At 52.1% G+C, this 24,701-nt stretch overlaps 2 long non-coding RNA genes across 4 annotated transcripts; both read right to left on the reverse strand.

Moving 5' to 3' along the window:
- Positions 244 to 5,939, reverse strand: LOC110260621. Its single transcript, XR_002343868.1, has 3 exons — positions 5,438 to 5,939; positions 2,076 to 2,183; positions 244 to 913 (listed from the first exon to the last, which is right to left on the reverse strand). It is a non-coding gene; the product is annotated as an uncharacterized LOC110260621 (long non-coding RNA).
- LOC110260622 lies at positions 15,340 to 22,427 on the reverse strand. Of its 3 annotated transcripts, XR_002343871.1 has the most exons (4): positions 22,016 to 22,427; positions 18,403 to 18,549; positions 17,377 to 17,623; positions 15,340 to 16,069 (listed from the first exon to the last, which is right to left on the reverse strand). It is a non-coding gene; the product is annotated as an uncharacterized LOC110260622 (long non-coding RNA). The 3 variants fall into 3 exon arrangements; XR_002343870.1 differs by lacking the exon at positions 17,377 to 17,623 and having other exon boundaries at positions 22,016 to 22,420; XR_002343869.1 differs by lacking the exons at positions 15,340 to 16,069; positions 17,377 to 17,623 and having other exon boundaries at positions 17,975 to 18,549; positions 22,016 to 22,418.

Here is a 24,701-nt window from a genome sequence, read left to right on the forward strand (position 1 = left end):
CGGGATCCGAGTCGCGCCTGCGACCTACACCACAACTCACAGCAACGCCAGATCCTGAACCCACTGAGCAGGGCCAGGGTTCGAACCCGCATCTCATGGATACTAGTTGGGTTTGCTAACTACTGAGCCATGACGGGGACTTCCTATTTGGAGCTTTTTATTTGTTGTTGATTCTTTTCTTTTCTTTTTTTATGCCGCACCCATGGCATGGCATATGGAAGTTCCTAGGCTAGGGATCCAATCCAAGCCACAGCTTGGCAATGCCAGATCCTTAACCCACTGCACCAGGCTGGGGATTGGACCCATGCTGCCTCAGAGACAACGCTTGATCCTTCACCTGCTGCCTCAAATGGGAACTCCTGCTGTTGATTTTTACTGTGGCTATTTCAGAGGTATATAAAATTAGAGGCCATAGAATAAGAAACCCCTATGTACTTACTCATGTGCCCTCTGCAGTATTAACTCACAGCCAGTCTTGTTTAACACACAATCCTTCCCACAGCTGTCCACCCTGAGATTATTTTGAAGGCAAACTCAGATACCATATCATTTCATCTGTAAATATGGCTCAGATCTGCCTCTTCTTGTTTTGGTGATGTATTGTTATTTTCCTGAGAGCCTGAATCTTTCATTTTGGCCTTGAGTCATTATAAGCATTCTTGCACAGTCTCTTTCGGCCCCACGGTTGGGCTGTCTCCGAGGCTTAAGGCCCGAATCTGCTGTGTTTGATAGGACCTCCTTCTTCAGGAATACAGGCAGACCTCAGAGACAGCAGGGGTCTGCTTCCAGACCAACGCAATAAAGTGAATATCAGAATAAAGGGAGTCACAGGAATTTCTTCACTTCCCAGTGCATAGAAAAGTTACGTTTACACAATACTATACACTCGATGAAGTATGCAATAGCAGCATCTCTGAAAAGACAAGACACAGGTTTTATTAAAAAAACATTTTAGGGGGAGTTCCTGTCGTCATGCAGCGGAAACGAATCTGACTAGGAACCATGAGGTTGTGGATTCGATCCATGGCCTTGCTCAGTGGGTTAAGGATCCGGGGTTGCCATGAGCTGTGGTGTAGGTTGCAGACACAGTTCGGATCTGGCATTGCTGTGCCTGTGTGTAGGCTGGTAGCTGTAGCTCCAATTCAACCCCTAGCCTGGGAACCTCCATCTGCCACGGTGTGGCCCTAAAAAGCAAAAAAATTAAAAATGAAAATAAAAAAAATTTAGAAACATTTTAGGGAGTTCCCATCGTGGCTCAGAAGTTAACAAATCTGACTAGCATCCATGAGGATACAAGTTTGATCCCTAGCCTTGGATTAAGGATCTGGTGTTGCTATGAGCTGTGGTGTAGGTTGCAGATGTGGCTTAGATCCTGTGTTGCTATGGCTGTGGTGTAGGCCAGCAGCTACAGCTCCTATTCAACCCCTAGTCTGGGAACCTCCGTATGCCACAGGTATGGCCCTAAAAAGACAAAAACAAACAAACAAAAAAAATCCCACACACTTTAGGAGTTTTTGTCATGGCTGAGCAGTAACGAATCCAACTAGGATCCATGAGGACTTGGGTTTGATCCCTGGCCTTGCTCAGTGGGTTAGGGAGCCAGTATTCCTGTGAACTGTGGTGTAGGTTGCAGTCTCGGCTTGGATCTGGTGTTGCTGTGGCAGCGGTATAGGCCGGCAGCTACAGCTCTGATTTGACCCCTAGCCTGGGAACTTCCAAATGCCTTGGGTGCAGCCCTGGGGAAAAAAAAAAAACAAAAAAACCTTTAATGCTGGAGTTCCTGCCATGGCGCAGTGGGTTAATGATCTGGTCTGTCTCTGTGGAGGCACTGGTTCAATTCCTAGTCCCTGGAAGTAGGTTAAGGATCCAGTGTGGCTGCAGCTGTGGCATAGGTTGCAGCTGCAGCTCGGATTTGATCCCTGGCTTGGGAACTTCCATATGCTACAGGTGCAGCCAAAAAAAAAAAAGAAAAAAAATTACTTTAATGCTAAGAAAAAAAAGCTAACCATCATCTGAGTCTTCAGCACGTCCTAGCAATAACAGCACAGGTCACTGTAACAATGGGACTTACCAACCTGTGACACAGGACCATGAAGTGAACAAATGCTGTCAGAAAAGTAATGCTGAGAGATTCGATCGACGCAGGGTTGCCTTGGACCTTCCATTTGTAGAAGATGCAATATCTGTAATGCACAAGAGAGCAAAGTGCAATGAAACTAGCTATGCCTGTATGGCGACTTGCTGCTGCGAGCTCATCTTCGGAGCAGCCTGTTTTTCGCGTGAGAACTTCCTGCTACCTGAGTTGTAAGAGTATGCTTCTAAAGCCACTTTGCTTCTGCTTTGCCAGGTGGTCCTGAGTCAGGAGCAGCCTGGAACCATTTCTTTTCTTTTGACATAAGAATCTCAAACCCTGGCGTTCCCACCATGGCGCAATGGGTTAAAGGATCCAGCGCTGCCGAAGCTGGGGCTCAGATGCAATCCCTGGCCTGGGAACTTCCATATGCGGTGGGTGTGGCCATAAAAAAGAAAAAGAAAAAAAGACAGAGAGAATCTCAGATGATGCATATAAGTTTGGACCTCAAATCCACTGAAAACACATTCATGAGGTTTGAATTTTTCAGAGGATCCTTTTTCTAAGCTCCCCTACTGCTCTTGCTTGTGCTGTGATAGACAAGCTTCCTATTATCTCCCTGTGCCCTGGGGCGGTGGGGGGGGGGCAGGCGGGGAGTCTAGCTCACCCTCTCACTGAGAGATCAGCCTGCGGAGGAGCCTGGCTTTGCAGAGCCCGTTTCCACTCTCTGCCTCCTGTCAGCTGACCTTACCTCACATCTCCACATCTTATCTCCACGTGGAAGCCAAAGCCAAGGCCCTGGGGTTACTGGCTCGGATATCTTTCCACCTTTTCTTGCATCCCTTCCCAAGGGGCAGCTGTGGGGTCCAGTCACGTGATTACCACTCTGGTCTTTGCTTCTTTGCTTTTCCCTGGGGACATTCCTTTTTTGTTTGCTAACTCAGCCGTGCACTTAGAGTGTATTTATGTGGTTTTATTTTTATCATGCATGTCTATGTTTTTGTAAGGAGAGTTTTTTCAGTTTACCTTGGTCCAAGATTTTGTCAGAACTGACGGAGTCACCCTTACGGTGAAGGCTAGTTTAATGTAGTTTTTGCTTTCTTTCTTTCTTTTTTTTCTTCCTGATCGTTTTAGAGCCGCATCCATGGCATATGGAAGTTCCCAAGCTAGGGGTAAACCGGAGCTGCCACAGCCACAACAACGCCAGATCCGAGCCTCATCTGAGCTCTACACTGCAGCTCTCAGTGATGACGGATCCTTAACCCACTGAGGGAGGCCAGGGATCAAACCTGCCTCCTCCTGGATACTAACTGAGCTACAATAGGAACTCCATGTTTTGTTTCTTACTTGCAATTAAAAAAAAAAGAAAGAAAGAAAGAAAGAAAGAAAGAAAGAAAGAAAGAAAGAAAGAAAGAAAAAGAAAGAAAGAAAGAAAGAAAACCCAACTAACTGGTGTTCTTTTGTGCTGCAGCAGGTTAGGAATTCAGCATTGGCACAGCAGCAGCTTGGGTTGAGGCTGTGGCATGGCTTTCATCCCTGCCCTGGGATCTTCCACGTGCAACAGGTGGGGCAAAAACCAAAACCAAAACCAAAACCAAAACCAAACCTCACCGACTGAGAGCATCATGCTCAGATCAATCCCACCGGCCCCTAAAGCCATCGCAGGGATGCACCCATTGTCTCGGGTCATTGCCTTGCTAAGGACTTTGGGTTTCAGTGGGCCACCTGTGCTACCCAGAGGCAGGCCCGCTCCCAACCCTGGTCACGTGCCCACCCTTCAGTCACCTACAGAGACTTTGAGGCCAGAGCCCTTGCCCTTGTTTTGGTACAGACCAGCTGTGGTTTCTGCTCCATGTGGTTTCTGTGCTGTTGCCATTTTGCAGAAACCTCAGAATGCTGGGTTTTGCGGTGATGTGGCCTCTGTCCACCTCTCTTTGTAAATAGGCGACATCCATCTATAATACTGATTTGTATCACTACCGCTAAATAGCCAGCCAGCCAAAAAAAAATGGCCCGAGTGTTCATAACCCAGTTCTTTTCCTGTCAAGGAAAACGAATCTAAGAGATGGAGTAAATTTCACCGCTGCTGCCTCAAATCTTTCGCCCTGGTGCTCGGTCACTGCCGTGCTCCTTGCTGACATTCTGGGCTGGATGAGGAAGGGGCGGGCTTGCCCCCCAAAACTCCTCTCTGCTCTGCCACCAAACTGATATGAGGCATAATGTGGCCAGAACCCAATCAAAAACCCTACTCAGAAGGTTTCTTTTGGTGATGATGAAAATGTTCAAAAATTAGATTATGGTGGTGGGTGCACAACTCTGTAAATATACAGAAGTGTTACTATTTAAATATACAAACATTTTAAAAACCATTGAATTGTACACTTTAAGCAGTGAATTTATGGAGTATAATTAAATCTCAGTAAGATTTTTTTTTTTTTCTTTTTAGGGCCGTACCCTCGGCACATGGAGGTTTCCAGGCTAAGGGTCAAATCAGAGCTACAGCTGTTGGCCTACAGCACAGCCACAGCAGCAGAGGATCCAAGCCACATCTGCAACCTACACCACAGCTCATGGCAATGCCGGATCATTAACCCACAGAGCGAGGCCAGGGATCGAACCCGCAACCTCATGGTTACTAGTCAGATTCGTTTCCGCTGCATCACAATGGGAACTCCAGACTTTCCTTTTTTCCTCTTTTTTTTTTTTTTGGCTGAGCCTAGGGCATGTGGATCAAACCTGGGCCACAGAGTGACAACACCAGACCCTTAACTGCTAGGCCACCAGGGAACTCCCACCAATAAGACTATTTTTTAAGGGCATGAAATATGTGGGGGGGGGGGGAACCTGCTTGCACTCAAGCCCCGCTGTGACCTGGTCCTCCACATGGCCTTGACCTCCTCGCAGTCACCAGCCTGTTCCAGGCACCGTGACTCTGCACAGAGCGTCTCCTCCACCTGGGAATGCCTCTGCCACTGACCCCCGGTCATCCGAAACGTCCGAACTGCAGCTTGATTTTCTCCAGGAAGTTTCTCGGACGCTCTGTGGACCTGCGGTGTCCTGGCTTACCTCTGCCACGGCTCTGGTCTGGACGTCATGGAAACCAATGTCCCCAGTTTATCTGTTTGTCTCCTATGACTGCATCTTAGTCATCTCTGTGCCTCTAGGCTCTGTCTGGGTGTCTGGCACCTCGAAGAAGCTCTGTCAATGTTTCAACCAGACCCAACTGGCTTCCAGGGTCTCCCTATTGAGTCCAGAGCTCTCTAGAGCAGTAGGAGCTGTAGCATGAACACACAGGCAGTAGGAGTCCTGGAACTCCGGTCCCCTCTGTACCTCCCCTCTTTGCAGTCCTCTTTGGCTTTTTCTTACCTCTGATTGAGCAATTCCCAATGAGCAGTTTCCAAAGAACCACCTTCCTTGTCTTTCTGGAATGCTTTCTACTAAGGGGCTTTTCCCTTGCCTGGGAAGAAGGCTAGGGGACCGCGTGCACTCCCTGCATGAAAGAGCAGGATAAGGCCAATTAACATGCAGCTAAGAGAGAAAATGATTTCTCCCACCAGCAATAAAAACTGACAGCTCTATCAGAAAATGAGCTGGGGGAGCCGCCGGCCGCCGCGCCTGGCCAGGCAGGTGGGGCGGGCGGGAGTGTGCGGTCTCCTCGGTCTCCTCGCCAGGGCCAGGGATGAGGATGCGTGAGGGCAGAGCCCGCCGCTTGGGAGTCAGGGGATCGCTCAGGCGGCCAGAGGCGTCGCCTGGGGAGGTGACCCACGGTGTCCTCCGCACGCCTCTTTCGGATCCGCCCTCAGGCAAGAGGATGAGCGCGGCTCCGGTTTTATACCCGAAACTCGGAGCGCCGGCTCTCGGAACGGCCTCTCCCTGTGCGCTCGTTTCCTCTGACCTTATCGTAAAAGGCAGGCACGTGATGTCTATTTATGGAGGCGGCGTGGTCTGGGGAGAGGAGGCTCGCGGTGCGCGGATTCATTCCAAGGGCTGCAGAACCGGCTCGGGCTCTCCCATCGCTCCCTGCTGAGAATGATGCGGGGGCAGGGCGGAGAAATCAAACCCCACGGCTATCGGACAGACAGGGTCCTTCTGGAGTGCCACGTGGGTAATTTGGTCTCTAAATCAGACCTTACAAACCAGAGAGGAGTTAATAGAGCTCCAGTCCCATAGCCTTCATATGAGAAGCAATGCAGCGAAAAAAGATGCCGGGACACCCTCATTTGGCCTCCTGGGGAAGACGTCTCGCGTCTAAAAAATATAACCATTCACTTTCTATTTTCAATCTAAGTGCCTTTTACTAAAAAAGAAGAGGCCAATGAGACAGGCACAGCAAATGATTCGAAAGAGATCTGAAACTAGAGCAGCTTGTTTAATTGGAAACACACCCAGACGCGGTTGGGGTCGTGTTTTGTCCACGGTTCGGGACCCCGTCTTCTCAGAGAAACAAAAATGAGGAGGAGCTCCCGTCCTGGCGCAGTGGTTAACAAATCCGATTAGGAACCCACATGCTGTTGCGGGTTCCATCCCTGGCTTCGCTCAGTGGGTTAAGGATCCAGCATTGTCGTGAGCTGTGGTGTGGGTCGCAGACGAGGCTGGGCTCCCGCGTTGCTGGGGCTCTGCCATAGGCTGGTGGCTACAGCTCCGATTCGACCCCTAGCCATATGCCAACTTCCATATGCCTTGGGTGTGGGCCTAGAAGAGACAAAAAATAAGAAACAAAAATGAAACATAAAGATGTGCGAACACGTTCAGCTCCTAAGAGCGTCGGCTTCTTCCGAAGCACCTATGCGGTGGTCGTGGGGGAGCCGTGGGAGAAACCGCTAAAGCAGTGCCGGGTGTCTCTTTTCTCCAGACACCTGTCTTCAGCAGAGATTAATGGGGGCAAAGCAGAGGTCCCGGCCGGCGCCGTCAGACCATAGCTCTCGGGCTGTGCTTTTCCGAAGTGCTCCCAAATGCTTTGGAGCTGGGATTTCTGATCAGGTCTCAGGTCCAAAAGGGTCTCCTTTTTTATGTTCCCGGTAGTGTAGGTGTAACAAGGCCATAAACTTAAGGTCTTTCCTACCCAAGCATTGATTCTGGTTCAAATCAATAAGTTCAGGTACATTCACAGATGCCACGTCTGTAATGGGTTATTAGAGGGTGTCTCTTTCAAGTTACACTGCTGATAGTTTCAGGTTAACAGCAAAGAAAAGGTAGCTGCTGTGAACAAATAAATCCCAAACTATGAAAGGCTTAATGCAAAAGACAGGTGTCTCCCCATAATAACAGACGAATGTGCGTGTTCGTGGCTGGTGGGAACTTTCTCTCACTCATCAGGGATCGTTCCCTTTCCATCTTTTGGCTCCACTTGTCCCCGTGGCTTCACCGTCATCACCTCCCTCTGTCATGGGAAGGGAGAGAGGCTGAGGAAGGCATATTTCCTTCTTTCTTTCGAAATTTTTCTTTCTCTTTTTTTTTGGGGGGTGCACACCCATGGCATATGGAAGTTCCCAGGTTAGGAGTCAAATCAGAGCTGCAGCTGCTGGCCTATACCACAGCTACAGCAACACGGGACCCAAGCCTCGTCTACGACCTACCCCACAGCTCCCAGCAATGCCAGATCCTTCACCCACTGAGCGAGGCCAGGGATCGAACCCGCAACCTCATGATTCCTAGTCTCATTCATTTCCTCGGTGCCACAATGGGACCTCCCCAGGAATAATTATTTCTTATCTACATGGCTTGGAAGTTGCATTTGGTCCTTCTCACACTCCATTGGCAAGATCTGTTCATGTGACTGAGCAGGACTCTAGGGGACCTTCCTAGGACAACCCCACCCCCATGGCCTCTGCCTGGCTCTCATTTGTAGGAAAACTTTAGCAAAGAATAAATTTAATCGGAGAAGTGAGAAAATACAGAAAGAAAGGAAGGCAGTCAAGCAAGACCAAATAATAATAGTTTAGCCATTAGACAAAGTCAAGGACTTTTAGTTCCTCCTCAAGGGCTAGAGAGAATATCCTGAGCCGTATCCTTTGAGCGGTTTTGCAGATACTGAAACCCCACCAGGTGAGAAAAGTTAACTATACACCTCCCACATAGATCCCAGACTGGCTGGAACCAGAAAGTCGATAATGTTGACTCCTAGTTACCTCGCTACGCACCCGTCAGAAGAATGTCCACAATCACTCACTCCTCACCTTTTCTTTTTTCTTTTCTTTTCTTTTTGTCTTTTTAGGGCTGCACCTACGGCATATGGAGGTTCCCAGGCTAGGGGTCCATCAGAGCTACCGCTGCTGGTCTACACCACAGCCACAGCCACTCGGGACCCAAGCCGCGTCTGCAACCTACACCACAGCTCACAGCAACACTAGATCCTTAACCCACTGAGCGAGGCCAGGGGTTGAACCCACATCCTTATGGATACTAGGTTCATTTCTGCTGAGCAACAAGGGGAACTTCTTTTTTTCAGTATATATATATTATATCTCACATCTTTTGTGTGTATGTGTGTGTGTGTGTGTGTGTGTCTCTTGAAGGCCGCACCCATGGTATGGAAGTTCACAGGCTGGGGGGTCAAATCAGAGCTATAACTGCCAGCCTACACCACAGCCACAGCAACACCAGATCTGAGCTACATCTCTGACCTCCACCACAGCTCACAGCAATGCGGGGTCCTTAACCCACTGAGCAAGGCCAGGGATCGAACCTGCGTGCTCATGGATGCTAGTTAGTTTCGTTTCCACTGAACCACGAAGGGAACTCCAATATACCACATCTTCTTGATCCGCTCCTCTGTCGATGGACATTTAGGTTGCTTCCATGTCTTGGCTATTGTAAATAGTGCTGCAGTGAACATTGGGGCGCATGCATCTTTTTGAATTATGGTTTTCTCTGGATAGACGTCTAGGCGTGGGATTGCTGGATCATATGGAAGTTCTATATTTAGTTTTTTAAGGAACCTCCATATTGTTCTCCATAGTGGTTGCACCAATTTACATTCCACCAAAAGTGTAGACTTCCCACGTTGTCTTTAAAAATCTTTCCCTGAGAGCCACTGGGGAGTCAGATTTTTTAAGCACTAGCTGCCTGGACTCCTTGCTTGACGCTGTAAGAAATATGGTGATTGCCTTGACCACAACCTGGTGTCAGTAGAGTGGCTTTGCTGGGCAGTCAGACCCAAGTTTGGTTGTGTTTTTATTTGTTTTGTTTTGTCTGTTTTTAAGGCTGCACCTGAAGCATATGGAAGTTCCCAGACTAGGGCTTGAATTGGAGTTACAGCTGCAGGCCTACACCACAGCCACAGCAACATGGGATGATCTGAGCCGTATCTTCAACCTACACCACAGCTCAGGGCAATGCTGGATGCTTAACCCACTGAGCAAGACCAAGGATCAAACCCGTACCCTCATGGGTATTGGTCAGGTTCCTTACTGCTGAGCCACGATGGGAACTCCCCCAAGTTTGGTTTGATAACGTTCATATTCCCTCACCAGAGGCAAGGACAACTTGGAAACATAATCCCTGGCTGGACAGCCACTTCCTGGCAACACCTCTATGCCACTGAGGAGAGGAGCATGGCTTTTGGTAGGTAGCTCCAAGCATCTCTGGGTGCCACTTAAAAAAATAACTCTCTACGTAGAACCAAAAATGAAAATATGTGTGTGGAAAGTGTGTGGGATGCAGGTAAAGTGGAACTGAGAGGGAAACGTATAGCATTAAAAGTGCTTACATGTGAAAAGAGGAAGGTTTTAAATAAATAACCTAAATTCCTACCTCTTTTCTAGAAACTAGGAAAGAAGAATAAAATAAACCCAAATCAAGCAGAAGGAAGGAAATGATAAAGAGGAGAAATCAAGGAAATTGAAAATAGGAAAACCATGCAGACAATCACTAAGACAAAAACTGGCTCTTTGAAAAGAAATAAACCTCCAAGAAGACTGATGTAAGGGGAGAAGACACAAATCACCAGTATCAGGAATGACACAAGAATCTCGCCAGAGATCCCAGAATGAGGGAATGCTGTGGAAAACTTTACACCCATAAATCAACAATTTAGGGGAAACGGACCAATTCCTTGAAAATCACAGATTACCAAAACTCAGCCAAGATGGAATGCATCATCTGAAAAGTCCTATAACCATAAGAGAAATTGAATTCCCAAGTTTAATGCTCCCATAAAAATTTTCTATGCCCAGGTAGGTTCAATAGAGAATCCTACCAAACATTTCATGAAAAATTACCCCCAGTATTACACAAGCTCTTCCTGAAAAAAGTAAAGTAGAAAATACCTCTCAAACCATTTTATGAGGCTGGTACTGCCCTGATGTAAAAACCAAGGCCTGCATGAAAAAAGAAGACTACAGACCGATATATCTCATGAACCTAGGGGAATCCTCATCAAAATGTTACCAAACTGAATCCAGCAATCTATAAGGAAGAATTAGATGTATACCACAACCAAGCAGAACGCCTTCTGCAGAGGCAGAGCTGTCTCAATATTCAAAAATCAATGACTATAACCCACTATATGGACAAGCTAAAGAAGAAAAATTATCCACTTGTATCAATGAGTGCAGAAAAAGCATTTTGACAAAATCCAACATCCAATTCATGATTGTAAAAAAACCTAGACTTGGGAGGTCCCTTGTGGTGCAGCAGACTAAGCATCCAGTGTTGTCACCACAGCAGCTTGGGTCACTGCTGTGGCGTGGGTTCCATCCAGGAGCTTCCACATGCTGCAGGTGCAGCCCAAAGCAAAACAAACAAACAAAAAACCCACAAAAGGAAAAAACCCCAAATTCCCAGCAAACTGGGAAGAGAAGGGAATTTCTTCAACTTGATAAAGGGCATCTAGGAAATATCCACAGCTGATAATTCCATACATTGTGATATGTTGTGTTTTCTATTTCAGTCAGTGCAAACTGCTTTCAGGTTTCCCTTTTGACTTCTTTTTTGACCCATGCATTATCTAGAAGTATGTTAGTTTCCAAATACTTGGACATCTTCAGAGATCTTCCCGTTTTCAGGAAGGCGAGGAGGAACGCAGCAATGGGTTTGGCCGAGCAAGATCTGAGGGGCCCCCTGGACCTCCAGTGAAGATTTTGAGGGGGAAGCTAGACATTTGGGGAGTTCCTGTGTGGCTTAGCAGGTTAAGAACCCAACAGAGTGTTCATGAGGATGTGGTTCCTTCCCTGGCCTCGCTCAGTGGGTTAAATATACGGCGTTATCAAAAGCCGAAGTAGAGGTCGCAGATGCAGCCCCGATCTGGCATTGCTGTGTCTGTGGCTCGGCCGGCAGCCGCAGCCGTAGCTCTGATTCAACCCCTAGCCCGGAAACTTCCATGTGCCATGGGTGTGGCCCTAAAACAAATGAACAAAAACAAACAAAACAAAAAAACAAAGCCAAAGGAGGCTGGACATTTGAGTTCCAGATTCAGGGTGAGGTCCCAGCCAGAGGTCCGTGACTGAGAGTCCAAACCCTCCAGTGGGACTTAAAGCCACCAGACTAGGCGGGATTGTCTGTGGACAGGGAGGAGAAGTTTGAGGATGGCCTGGGACTTGCCCCCATTTAGAGGTTGGGGAGATAAGAAACCTGCGAAGACTTCTGAGGCGCCAGCGAGAAAGGAGGAAGTGGGTGAGGAGGGCCCGGCACCCAATGGCAGGGGGGTTCCCTGTGTCGACCTCACCTGGGGGTCAGGTGAGCACAGCCTGGGACACGACTGACGGATGGAAACTCCAAGATCATTGGACCTTGCCAAGATCATTGCAGAGAGAGGAGGGCACGGGATCGATCCGATCGGAGTGGGATTCGGGGAAGCCAGGAGGAGGGGAAGGGACACAGCCAGTACCGACGTGCTTTCAAAGCGTTTTGCCAGGAGACGGGAGGACGAGGGAAGCGATTCTTAGACAGCGGTGCTGGGCCAAGAGAGGCTTTGGCGGCTTTTTGGTTGTTGTTGTTGTTGTTGTTGTTGTTGTTTTTGGTTTGGTTTGGTGTTCTCAAGAGGGGAGAAATTGCAGTGTATTTGCAGGTTAGTACATGGGTGGAAATGACCCAGTAATGCAGCGGGAATGACGCGGCAGTGGGGAGAATTTCCAAAGCAGCAGCTGGTGTTGCCAAGAATGGACGGGGTCTGGTCCCCCTGGAGGCCGGGGTGGGCGCGGGCAGCGTAGGAGGGCAGAATCTTACTGAGCTCCCGCCTCGCACTGGCACTGATACGGCGCTGGGGACTCGGGAGTGGGTAAATGACGACTCCCTGCTCTCACGGAGCTCGCATGACATACAGTGAGGGGAGACGGACTCCAAAGAAGGGAAATAAAGATAAAAAAGACGCTGCAGGCGTGCCAAGGAGGAACACGGGGCGGGGAGGGAGATGCATTTAGGGGAAGATGCCATTTTATTTTATTGTACTATTTATTTATTTATTTTTCGGCTGCTCCGAGGCACATGGAGCTCCCGGACCAGGGATCCGATCCGAGCCGTAGTGGTGAATGAAGCCACAGCTGCGGCATCTCAGGATCCTTAACCCACGTCCCCATGCTCCCAAGACATTGCCAGTCCCATTGCGCCACAGCGGGAGCTCCTGGGGAGATGCTGTTGTAGATGGAATGGCCTGGAAAGGCCTCCTTAGGAGGGGAACAGTTCAGTGAAGCCGGTGACCAGAGGGACTGCGGAGGAGGGGGTGTCTAACCAGAGCCGGGCTCTCCCTGGGCAAGTAGGAGAACGGAGGGGGGTCCAGGTGTCGGAATGAGGGTGACACTGACTGAGGATGGGGTGAGGGTAGGCTCGTGGCTCATAGGTCCTGAGGTGGTCAAGGGTTGTCCAGAAGCCGGAAATGGTCAGTAGGAGGCGGTGACCAGAACGTGCTGGAAATGGAGGGTCTGAAGGATCTGGGCATCTGAAGGTGAGGTCTCGAGTCTGCCTTTGGTCACTGGGCTTCAAGGAGGACAAAGCCAGTGGAGGAGAGAAAGTGAAAGGCCGAGGCCAGAAGACCATCTACATGGGTTCTGGAATCACCGAGAAGACAGGAGCAGTTGGTGGATGGGACGGGAGGCCAAGCGCTAAGATCTTCAAGGACCGAGGGCAGCGTGGCCTGGAGGTCTGGGGGCCTGCGGCAAGGGGAGGTCACAGGCGACAGGTAAGAAGAGCTGACATCAGGAGGTGCAGAGGGCAGCTTCAGGGGGAAGAGGGACGAGAATAGTCCAGAAGCAGCAGTGAGGAGCAGGAGTTGCCATTGGTGGTCAGCAGGTTAAGAGCCCTACATAGTATCCATGAGGATGCAGGTTCGATCCCTCTCTCAGTGGGTTAAGGATCTGGCATTGCCATGAGCTGCGGTGTAGGTCGCAGATGTATCTTGGATCTGGTGTTGCTGTGGCTGTGGCATAGGTGGGCAGTTGCAGCGCCAATTGGACCCCTAGCCTGGGAAGATGCATATGCTGCAGATTCGGCCCTAAAAAGAAAAAGAAAAAGAAAAGCAGCAAGGAGCAAACACAGATCTACCTGCAGGCCAGTAGCACCAGAACTGGCCGGAAACACAGCCCCCCCCCCGCTCCGCCCCCGCCTGCTGTAGCCTGTGGATTACATTGCGAAACTCAAGTTTAGTGCTAGGAGCAGTCCCTAGCCACCCTCCTCCCCACCCTGGCCTGGTGTCCTGCAGCAAGACCCTGGCACGAGGCGCAGGACCAGGCCTGAGGAAGCGTCACCCTATGCGGGACGGGCGGCGGGGGGGCGGTGCTGTCCCACCTGTGAACCACCTGGGCTGGCAGGGCTGGTGAGGACTGTTGGTCCCTAGTTTCTGGGATGGTTCATCATGCTTGTCCACTTGACTGGGCCGCAGGTGCCCCGGCATTTGGTCAGGTGTCATTCTGGGTGTTTCTGGGCTCTGAGTGGATGATACCTGCGTTGGCGTCCCTGGACCAAGCCAGGTGGATGGCCCTTTCCAGTCCCTGGAAGGAGAACTTGCTCCCTCTGCCTGCCTTTGAGTTGGAACCTGGGTCTCCCGCCTTCAGGCTCAGACTGGGGCTAGAATTTACGCCACTGGCTCTCTGGGGTCTCCAGCTAGCTGACTGCAGATCCCAGGGCTTCTCAGCCTCCCTATATGTATCCTCCTGGGTCTCCTTCTCTGGAGAACCCAGACTAATTCAACATCCATGACTCTTCTGGCATAAGCAGAGTTTGAAAAATGGCTAATGCTGTGGAGACAGACAAGACAAGGTGGCCTTGGTACCCCAACCACGAGCTGTGGCAGGGTGGCGCTTGGGCAGCTCGGGGGCTGTGGGAATAGTGCAGAGTGGCCCTGGCTTTCTCCCAGCAGCAGTTTGGGAGGCAGGTCCAGCCACCCAAGGTTCCTGGTCTAGGACTGCTCTGTGGAGAGATACAGCTAAGGTCCACCAGGATGCCGAGGGTGGGCCTCTGCCTGATTTGGGGCTCAGCCTCTTCACCTTGAGACATTCCCTCTGCTCTTATGTTCACAGCAGGATGGAAATACATATAATGTTTTGTGACAAAACAAATCTGGGAGTTCCCCCTGTGGCATAGTGGGTTCAGAATCCGACTAGGATCCATGAGGATGTAGGTTTGATCCCTGGCCTCGCTCAGTGGCTTAAGGATGCAGTGTCATTGCAAGCTGCTCTATAGGTCATAGACGTGGCTCGGATCCCTAGTGGCTATGGTGTAGCTAGCAGCTGTAGCTCCAATTCAACCCTAGCCTGGGAACTTCCCTATGCTGCAGGTATGGCCCTAAAAAAAAAAAAGAGAATCCAACTGCGGTGGCTGGATCACTGAGAAGGTTCTTGTTTAATCCCCAGCCAAGCGCAGCGGTTAAAGGATCCAGCGTTGCTGCAGCTGTAACATAGGTCGCCGCTGTGGCTCGGATTCAATCCCTGGCCCAGGAACTTCCATATGCTGGGGGTGAGGCCATAAAAGTAAAATAAAATAAAAATATGTCTTTAAAAGTTAAAATAAAGGAAAATAATAAAATCTTATTTTTTCCAAATAAAGGAAGAAGAAAGTTGTGATACTCTCACATTTAGGAATTTTAAAACAAACCCAATCTCATCATTTTGGAGCTTTTTATCCGAGAGGGGGAGGAACGAAGGTTTGATGAGTAGCCAGCACATGCTGGGACCTCGTGTGTGTTTTCTTGTTTAATCCTAATGCATTTCAGGGGGCGGGGTTATTATCTGTGCTTTACAGATGAATGAACTGAAGCTCAGAGAAGCGAATTACATCCAAGTCAAAAGGAAGATGGAGCAGAGATTTGAACCCAGGTCGGCAGAGCCCCCAAAATATCATGGGAGAACAGAAGATGCTTTTTTTCTATTTTCCAGACTTTTCATTAGGTTACAGGGTTTTACAATAAAAGCATTATTTCCTGCCCACAATTCTGTGTCGTAGAAGGATCGCTCCCAAGTGGCTTCAGAGGTGTTTAAAACTAGGCGCCTGCCTCCTCTGAAGGAGATGCACCATTCTTTCTAACGATCCTTGCTTGGTTTCCGGAAGCTGCTGAAACAAAGTACCACACCCTGGGGGCTTGGAACCACAGGCATTTATTCTCTCGCAGTTCTAGAGGGCAGCAGTCCGAAATCGAGGTGTCCTGCTGGTGGTCCGGGACATTGCTTCCTTTTCTCTCCCAGCTTCTGGTGGCCCCCTGTCCCTTGGCTTCTAACTACATCACCCGAGTCTCAGCCTCCCCTTCGTACGGTCTTCCTTCCCCGCCACTGTGTGTCCCCTTTTCTTCTTACAAGGACACCAGCCATTGGATTTAGGGTCCACCTTAAATCTGAGATGATTTCATCTCGGGATGAAAGGAACTAATTATAGCTGCAAAGACCCTATTTCCAAATGAAGTCACATTGATGGGGGCTAGTCCTTGAATATATCTTCTGGGGAACACAATTCCGCCCCGTTCAGTAAGGCTTTCTCAGAGAGGGTGGGGTGAGCTGGAGCTGTGATGCTGGCTGGTGGCCCTTTAAGCATCGTTGACCTTGGCAGGCTGCCCTTGCTCTCTGCATCTTCTCTGTCCTGCCAGGAAGAGGGATGGGGAGGTGAGCGAGGGTTGCCACTTAGCAGCAGAAAATCACAGACTCACCATTCTTAGTAAACCCCGTTGCTTCTCCCTCATTCCTTCTCCCAGCAATTTCCTCAGTTGTGTCTGTGCTAAAACAAGGCCATCGGGAGGAACAGGAGGGAGGGAGTATAGGTTAGACAAAAACTGATGAAAACATATACTTTTTTTGGCTCCCCACTCCGAAGTTCCAGGGATCAAGCCTGTGCCTGTGACAACACTGGATCCTTAACCCACGAAGCCACCAGGGAACTCCCAAAACATATCCTTTTATGATAGAGGTGGTTCTGCTCATTTTTGCTGCCCAGCATCCTTCTCTCCCCGCCTCCAACAGCCTTGATTTCCCCTTGGGGAGTCCTGTCCTTCCCAGGTCATTTAGGTGGGCAGGGCTGTTCCCACCCTCAGCTCCACCCTGCCCTCTGCCACCTTCCTCAGGGCCAGTCCCCTTGCCTTCTCCTTGGGCCGAGCAGATCTTTGCTCTTCTGCAGCCCGGCCTGGCCGCCTCCTGATTTAGCTGACCAGCCAGGCACAGGCTGGAGCTGCCCCACACCAGCCTGCCCACCAGCCTGAGGCAAGGTGCATTCAAGCGAAAGAGGCAGGGCTGGCTCTCCTGCAGTAAAACCAGGCAAGCCCAGCCCCCTGGCTGTGGCTCTGTGCTTTATGTGTTTGCAGGTGAGAAGAGTGAGGAAGGGTGCAGGTGAGCTTAAGGGTATAGACACCTTTCTGGCAGAGGGGCTGGAGGGGGGGTGGGAGAATGGGGGATGCCCTTTTTCTTTGTAGCTTTTTTTTTTTTTTTTTGCTTTTTAGGGCCACACCCACAGCATATGGAGGTTCCCAGGCTAGGGGGTCTAATCAGAGCTACAGCTGCCGGCCTATGCCAGAGCCACAGCAATGCCAGATCTGAGCCGCATCTGCAACCTGCGCCACAGGTCACAGCAACGCTGGATCTTTAACCCACTGAGCAAGACCAGGGATCACACTCCCAACCTCATGGTTCCTAGTCGGATTCGTTTCCGCTGCGCCACGGCAGGAACTCCCATAGTTCTTTGATTTTGGCCCCTTCTGAGCTCTAATTTCACTGCCCCTCAGCACCCTCGCTGGGTCCCTTCCCTGGCCTGCTCCCTTCTGCCTCCTTCCTCACCCACGGGATTTCAGGGCTTCCATCCTGAGCCCTGGTCCATGGTCTACTCCTGCCACCCACAGCCCTGCCTGCCAGGCCCCTGGCTTCCTGGCCCTGGTGCCCGCAGGTCCCCATTGGGTGGACCTCGCCTTTCTGTTGCTCAACCTGTGAGCCTCCTCGACCGTTACTCATGAACTTGGCACAGCTTCTCTGATTCCAGGCTCCCTTCTCTGAAAACATGGGGAGCTGCCACTCCACGGGTTCCGTGCTCGAGGGAAATGACGGCTGAAAAAATGCTTTGTAGGAGTTCCCAGGTGGCCTAGTGGTTATGGATCTGCCATTGTCACTGCTCTGGTGTGAGTTCGATCCCTGGCCAGGGAATTTCTGCATGCTGCAGGCAAAACCAAAAAAAAAAAATGCTTTGTGAAACTAGGATTTGCTACCAAATGAGAGAGCTTACAACTAAAGATGTGGGCTGAGGGAGTTCCCGTTGTGACTCAACAGTGTTGAATCCGAGTAGGATTCGTGAGGATGCAGGTTCCATCCCTGGCCTCACTCAGCGGGTTAAGGATCTGGCGTTGCCATGAGCTGTGGTGTAGGCTGCAGACGAGGCTCGAATCTGGCTATGGCGTAGGCTGGCAGTGCAGTTCCAATTTGAACCCTAGCCTGGGAACGTCCATATGCTGCCAGTATAGCCCTAAAAAGCAAAAAAAAAAAAAAAAAGATACAGGCTGCAGAACGCTTAACCAGCACTGCAAGGATCTTTTTTCACTGTCAGGAAGGCCAAGCAGAGGCGGGGTGGAATCCAGGCTCTGGAGACAGGGTTGCCACCTTCTTCTGTGCACCCCTTCCCTCCCCCCGCCCGCCCCGCCCATCCGACCTCCAGGGGGCAGCAGAGCTCCACCCAGTGAGGACAGACCCGTCGCCTAGCCGGACCCTCTCAGCCAAGAGCTTTCAGCTGACCCTGCGGCCTGCATGGTGGCTCTGGTAAAGGGGAGACAACCAGGGGCTTTGGGAGCTGTGGGGGTGGGGCACGGGGGGTCGTGGGGGACGAAGGGGTTGTCAGAGAGCAGGGCATCCGGCCAGTATCGGACTTGGGGCTCCATCAATACATGTCCAGGGAGCAGCACGGACAGTCCTGCAAGATTCAGAACAACCCCAAATCACCACCTTTTCCGAAAATGGATGGAAAGCTGATCAAACAGACGTTTGATGCCAGGACGCAAGGGAGCTGGGTCCTGCAAGATCGGGTTGGAGGCAAAGTGCGGGCTGGAGTTCTCAACAGCAGGAGGAGGAGCTTCCCATCATCCATCAGGCCTGAAAGGAAAAGGAACGGAGGCTTTGTCCCTCCTGGAGCCTGACTGCCCCGGAGGGGGGAAAGGGGAGGCTGGCGCCCTGCCTGCTGGTAAACTGACAGCCTGGTTGGGGTTGGTTCAGAATCACCACTCACCCCCTCTCCTCCCCTGGGGAGATGGATGAGCTCCCAGAACCGGGCTCCTAGGCCCCCAGTAGAACCCTAAACAGTCATACCCCGGCCCATCCATGGCCTCTCACAGTCACAGGCACCTGCTCCTGGCAGCCCTTCTTCACCTCAAGGAGGAGGAAGCTGAGGCTCCAAGGACCCTCACCACCTGCACAGGGCCCTGCAGGTAGGAAGTAGCAGGGACGGGCCTTGAGCCCAGATCTTCTGCCTCCAAACCCAGACTCAGTTTCCTATAAGGCAGAGCCCCCCCCCCCCCCCGCCGCCCCCACAAGGGTTGTTTCCAAGGCTGGACCTTCTGGGCAAGACCGAGAACCAGCAGGAGTTTTGCATCCTCTTTGGGGCACTTTCTCTGGAACAGCCAAGGAGCATCTAGACTCTGCCTGCCTGGATGGGCTTTGCTAAGTCAGTGCCATTCAGTAAAAACAAATGCTTTATTTTGGCCACTGAACTGCAAAATGGAATTGCAGTGTGTTCACAGGATCACAGGTTTCTGCCAGGTTTGCAGGTGTGAGACAATTTAAGCTCAGTTAGTGAAACTTCTTTCCACCGCGGTCCCTACCCACTTCTCACGCAGGCAGGCGGGTGCTGGGACTCGCCGAGGGCATTCTGGGGGAGCCTGACTTGGGAATGCGCGTGGCTTGGGGTCCTGGGCTGTTTGATGTGGCTCACAGTTACCTCTGCGTGGAGGCCAGTTCCTGGGCTCTGGAGGGTATGAATGGCTTCTAGAACTTTTCTCCCACTGATGAACGAAGAGGTGAACACAGTGTACTATGATTTAAATTGCTTGTTGATTTGACATGAAATAGTGATACTAACAAAGGCCATGGGCAGTTCCCATTGTGGCACAGAGGACATGAATCTGACGAGTATCCATGAGGTTGTGGGTTCGATCCCTGGCCTCGCTCAGTGGGTGAAGGAGCCGGCGTTGCTGTGAGCCGTGGTGTAGGCCGGCCGCTATAGCTCCGATTCGACCCATAGCCTTGAATATGCTGTGGGTGCGGCCCTTAGAAACAATACATGCCACAGAAAATTCAAAACAGGTCCCTGCAGAGGAGGCAGCAAAGCCATACGGGCTATAGAGGGCCATCGAAGGCATATTCAAGGTTAGTTCCTGCGTGAGAATTGGACATGCCCTGAAGTCTTCCTGCTCATCTTTGAAGGAAACGATGGAAGTTTATATTCTCTCTATGGCGAATGGTGTTCCCAGATCCTTGTGCAGAGGTGGGCAGTGTATAAACATCACAGGGAGGTGTTACGGAGGTGGCCAGGTGGTTAATACAGAATATCCCGTTACTTTTTTGAGTTGCTTGATGCTCATGGGTTTGTCAGCCTTTTAGAATGTGTAGCGGTGCGTCCTGCTCTCACTGGTAGGGGAAGTTAATACCCACTGTCAGACCTAATATTGGCTTTGCAGTTATTTTTTTTCCCCCAGTGAGAACCTCCTCTGAACAGGGAAAGCCTCAGACCCCAGCTTCCCCTGTGCGGAAGGCGGGCCGTTTGCAGAGAAGAGAAGCCTTGGTCCTGCCCCTGCCTCGCTCTGGATCCTGGCTGACTGGGTTTCCCAGCTCGGTTCTTTCTCTATCCTAAGGAAATTCGTGTCCCTCCCTGGGGAGGCTGTGTGTAACGTGGCTGCGGGCCTCCTGAGTCCTTATCAGATGCCACTTTTTGCTCCCTTCCCCCCATCTTTTCCTGGGGCCTGCCCCACCCCGCCCCCGCCAAAGGTGCTCCTGGTTCCTCTCATGGGCCATGCTAAGGCGGTGAGGGTTAACTTTGCCTGATCTCTGAGCTTCTTCACAGAGCATGGATCCTGAAAAAGCTTTTCTTTTTTTCTTTTTTTTTTTTTTTTGCATCAAAATGACCAGTGGACAATCTCAGCCAGTGATTCGAGGGGTTGGGATGAGAGGGGTGGATTTTTTTAAAAAACAAGCATCTGTGTTTATTAACCAAGGGAGGGAAGCCCGAGCAGCGCAGGCTCCCACCAGCCCTCCTGTGGTCTCCCCGCCTAGGCCAGGCTGCCCAGGCCCTTGGAGAACAGTGGGCAGGCCATGCCTCCTGCCCCCACCCCAGGGTGAGTTCCCAGGGCACCAAGGCCCACCGGGAAAGGAAGAAGAAGTCAGCAGAGGGGCCAAGGAAGGACGGATGGAGCTGCTGGGTGGATGCTGGGTGGACAGCTCTGGAGAGGTCCCTTGGCCCCTCAGAGTCAGTGCGGAGGCAAAGCCCAAATCCAAATCCAAATCCATAAGCAGTGGGTCATTCAGTGTCCACCCCAGGGGCCTCTTCAGGGAAGGGCAGCCTTGCCGTGGGGGCGGCAGACATCAGCATGACAGAGGAGCCAGCAAAAGAGGACACGTGGGTGGCGGCTCCCCATCCCCAGGGAAGGACGGGCTTGATCAGCAAAGGGTCAACCAGCAGCCCTGGGGAAGGGGGAAATGGGGGGCCCACAAGGAGCTAGGGGACCCTTTGGAGGCATCTGTCCAGAATGCGGGTGGGGCTGTGGTCCCGTTGACCTCAGCCCCGGTCAGACCCCGGCTGGGACCAGGGAGAGGCAGGCTGGAGGAGCCCTTCACCGGGAAGGGTCTGGAAGCCGGGTCGGGGGGTTGAACAGGGTATCTTGATCTGGAGCGGGGAGGGTGTCCTGACCCGTGGGAAGAGATTGCTCAGGAGGTGGAAGAAGGTGGACCCCGGGGTGAAAACTCCAGTGGAACGACTGCACTGAAGGCAGGGGGTGTTGCTGAGCCTGAGGGCCTCCTGGCCCGGGGAGCGCACAAGCAGAAGGGAAGGGGGGGGGCAGAGCCACACGGGACCCGGGGAGAGGCAGCAGGAGCCCCAGGCCACCTGCAGACTCGGGACACCCATGAGCCCATCTGCCCTCCGCCCCCGCCCACCACGTTCCTCAGGCGGCCTCCGGCTCCCCATCCCCACTCCCACCCCCCACCTGACCCCAAACGCAGCCTGGACCCCAGGACCATGGTTACTCCCCTCCCCTGCCCTCTGCTTCCGCACCACGTCCCTGGGAACCTGTGACACAGGGATCTGGGCAGAGTCCGCGATTTTCCTATGCACCAAGCGGGAGGCCCTGTCTCCGGGGGCACCCTTTAAACACCTAAGGAATTGAACTGAAGCAGGAACCCCATTCTGAGGCCAACTCTCCTATTTCATAAGTCAACATGTTAGCCAATTCTTTCTTACACAGGGCCAAGTTCTGTTTTCAGACCCCAACATTCACTTTCCCCAAGTTTGTAACCCAAGTCATATTTCTCTGTCATTAATTTGCTTAGAATTTTCCCAGGGCCCTTTTACCTCTGTGTTAGCGAGAGGGCTTCCTACAGGACTCCTCTCCCCGTTTTCCATTCGTCCATCCATCCATCCCTTCATTCAAGAGGCACATAGCCTTGGCCTGAGCCCCTGCAAAGAGATGGCTGCTGAGCCCGTGGAACTGGATTCAAACTCCAGCTCTGCTCTTGTCGGCTGTGTGGCCTTAGGAAAGTGACTTCCCTCCTCTGAGCCTGTTTCCTCATCGGTATGATGTGGATACAGCAGAACCTGCCCCCGGAGAGGATGGATGCGAGCCTGGCCTCCGGCAAAGATGAGTTCCCTTCCCTCCTGGGGCGACCCGTCCTGTGCCCTTCCCTCTCCCCAGGCACTGGCCAGGCCTGCAGCAGACAAGTTCATGCTGGCTGCCAGTGGTGGAGTGGGGTGGTGGTGGGGGGGGGGCAGGGCAGGGTGGTGTCAGAAATCACGAGAAGGTTGTGGGTGAGGAGTGAGGGAACCCATGCTTGGGTCCAGGCTCTGGGCCAGATGACCAAGGGCCTCCTGCCCACTCTGAGGTCAGCTGCACCTGGCAAGGAGCCCAGACCTGGTCCCATGGGCAGCTGAGATGGCCACGTCCTGTGCATGGCTCATCTTCCAGAAGGTGGTGACACAAAGATCAGCAGATAGATTTCGGGAGGGGAGAAAGGAAGAGAAATGGCCAGCAGGCGGGCGGTGACTCAGCCACGGGCGCCCGGCCAGGCTGGGCTGCTGCTGAGGAATACTTTTGCCCAAGTCAGATGCAAGAAGCCGGGAAATACCTTCTTCTGGCCTCCGCAGGGGTGGGGCCGTTCCCTGGGGAGGAGGCATCTGGGGGAGTGGACTCTTCAGGCCCTCAGGCTGCTGCTCATCTGCTGTGACCTGTGAAATATCCCAGCACAGCATCCGAAGCGCTAGACTCAGCTGATTTTTCTCCCTTCCTTTTTCTCTCCGGACAAAGGGCAGACCGTGGTTATGGCCCATCAGCACATTCTCTGCAGGTTTTGGGTCCTAAAAAGCCCACAGCCTCGGCTCGGCTCCGTGTTGCCGGCGTTTTGTAGAGAATGGGCTCTTCAATGAACGCAGGAAGTCTCTCTACTCCCAAGTCTTCTGGGGAAAGTCTTTCCACTCAGAAACTGTGTTGACAATGATACCGGGCTTCCAGGAACAGCCAGAAAGCTGCTTAACTCAGAGTGTGGCTGCAAAATCTGTGCATGTGCAATGAAAACAGTAGACATTGACACTAGTTGCAATACTAGAACAAATTTAGCCAATTATTAAATGTTTTAACAGAAAAATAAATGGTTGTATTCCCCTGATGGTTGACCCTGGAAAGAGAAGGTAGTTTTGTCAGAGGGTGGGGAGAGGGAGGCCTTCTGATTCCCCTGGGCCCCTCTCCTGCCTGGGCTCCTTAGCCTGGACCGGTATCCCAGTCCCTCCTGCCGGCCTGGAAGCTTCTTACCAAGACTTTATGAATGCTGTAGCCTTGGTTTCCATGGCAGGCTCAGCCTGATCCGGGCTTGTGTCCCCTTCGTGCTGGTTCCCACGTGGTTGTGACTTAGGTGTGTGGCGGTTGAGCTCTGTCCTAGATGGAGGGTGCCCAGGACAGGGCTTGGCCCAGAGCCGTGTCCTAGAGATGTTTGTTGAACGAATGAGTGACTGAACCAAAGTTGCTTGTGGCTCCCTGGAGGGACTTGTGGACTCTGGTTAGAATTAGAGGCCTTCTGACCTTGACCCAGGTGTCCCCAGACATGAGGGTTTGAGGGAGTGGCCGAGGCCCAGTGAGATGGGAGGAAAAGTGAGACGAGGCGGCTCTGCACAGGGAGGAGAGGGGACCGCAGAGCTTTCCCCAGAGATCAGCCGGTGGCAGAGTCCCCTGCCGCAGTCCAGCCCCCCTGCACCCTGCTTCGGGGACCTCGCCCAGGCCCACTTTCTCCTGCCAACCCTCCCGTTCCCACCCCCACCTTCCTGTCTCCGCTGCCCCCCAGTCTCCTCATCTGTAACCGTGCACCCTCAGGGCTGTACCTCCCTCATGATCAGATGCTGGATCCTTGTTCTCTGTGGAAGCTCCCCCCCCTCCACTGCCCCCCCCAGCCCCTCTGAGGCTCCATCAAGGTTTAAGGCAGAATGGCTACTTACAACCAACATCGTATTCTTTGTAAAGTGCCCTCACCCTCTATTACTGCAACTGCTCTTCATCGGATCCACCCAAGGTGGGTATTTCACCCTCTGCAGTGTGTGAGGAGGCTGCCCCACTGGCATGGGAGACAAGGTTGGAAGGCAGAGGCAGGGACCCGGCTGGGGAAGGGGAGAGGGCGGGGGAAGGGGGAGGGGAGGGAGGAGGAATGGCCAAATCTCTTTGAAGGGCTCCTCCTGGCCACTGGCCCCGTCGGAGCAGGCCCCCCCACCCAGAGGCGCCCATCACCCTGCCCACAGCCCTGGGGACCCTGCCTTGGGAAGTGCTGAAGGCAGTTTCTCAGGTGGGAGAACCAGCATCTGGGAAACGCAGGTCTTTGGGCCTCCCAGAGCCTCGGGGAGCTGGATCTCTGGGGTGGGGCCAGGAATCTTTGCAATTAGCGGCTGCCACACACACACCCCCCCCCTCTGCCCACAGGGGACTTAGGCTCTCTGTCCCCAAGAACCATAGAGCTGTGTGGGGTGATAATGCATGAATTAGCCTCAGGGGAGGCTAATTGCT

This window comes from Sus scrofa, chromosome 5, assembly GCF_000003025.6.
Source record: "Sus scrofa isolate TJ Tabasco breed Duroc chromosome 5, Sscrofa11.1, whole genome shotgun sequence".
NCBI classification, from domain to species: domain Eukaryota; kingdom Metazoa; phylum Chordata; class Mammalia; order Artiodactyla; family Suidae; genus Sus; species Sus scrofa.